The following is a 1,329-nucleotide window of genomic DNA, read 5'->3' as shown; positions in this document are numbered from 1 at the left end:
TAAAATATCATACTTCTTAATTTCTGTTAGAACCTATTTTATTCATCTAGTTGCTTGAGGACAAGCAACAGTTTAAGTTTGGTGTTGTGATGAGCGGATATTTTATACGCTTTTTGGGGGTAATTTCTTGTAGATTTTAGCATGTTTTAATTAGTTTTTAGTTAAATATTATTAGTTTTTAAGCAAAAGTCATATTTCTGGACTTTACTATGAGTGTGTGTATTTTTCTGTGATTTCAGGTATTTTCTGACTGAAATTGAGGAAGCTGAGCAAAAATCTGACTTAGGCTGAAAAAGGACTGCTGATGCTGTTGGATCCTGACCTCCCTGCACTCGAAATAGATTTTCTGGAGCTACAGGAGTCCAATTGATGCGCTCTCAACGGCGTTGGAAAGTAGACATCCAGGGCTTTCCAGCAATATATAATATTCCATACTTTGCACGAAGATTGACGACGTAACTTGGCGTTGAACGCCAAGTACACGCTGCTGTCTGGAGTTAAACGCCAGAAAAACGTCATGATCCGGAGTTGAACGCCCAAAACACGTCATAACCTGGATTTTAACGCCAAGAAAGGCCTCTACTCGTGGATAGCTTTATTCTCAGCCCCAGCACACACCAAGTGGGCCCCAGAAGTGGATTTCTGCACCAATTATCTTAGTTTACTCATTTTCTGTAAACCTAGGCTACTAGTTTACTATTTAAACAACTTTTACAGACTTATCTTGTACCTCATGACATTTTCAGATCTGAATTACATACTTTTGACGGCATGAGTCTCTAAACTCCATTGTTGGGGGTGAGGAGCTCTGCAGCGTCTCGATGATTTAATACAATTCCTTTGTTTTCCATTCAAACACGCTTGTTCTTATCTAAGATGTTTATTCGCGCTTAATTGTGAAGAAGGTGATGATCCGTGACACTCATCACCTTCCTCAACCCATGAACGTGTGCCTGACAACCACCTCCGTTCTACATCAGATTGAATGAATGTCTCTTAGCTTCCCTAATCAGAATCTTCGTGGTATAAGCTGGATTGATGGCGGCATTCATGAGAATCCGGAAAGTCTAAACCTTGTCTGTGGTATTTCGAGTAGGATTCTGGGATTGAATGACTGTGATGTGCTTCAAACTCCTGAGGGCTGGGCGTTAGTGACAGACGCAAAAGAATCAATGGATTCTATTCCAACCTGATTGAGAACCGACAGATGATTAGCCGTGCTGTGACAGAGCATAGGAACGTTTTCACTGAGAGGATGGGAAGTAGCCACTGACAACGGTGACACCCTACATAGAGCTTGCCATGGAAGGAACTTGCGTGTGAGAAGAG

The sequence above is a fragment of the Arachis stenosperma genome, chromosome 6, assembly GCF_014773155.1.
Source record: "Arachis stenosperma cultivar V10309 chromosome 6, arast.V10309.gnm1.PFL2, whole genome shotgun sequence".
NCBI classification, from domain to species: Eukaryota; Viridiplantae; Streptophyta; class Magnoliopsida; order Fabales; family Fabaceae; genus Arachis; species Arachis stenosperma.
This window is presented reverse-complemented; position numbering follows the sequence as displayed.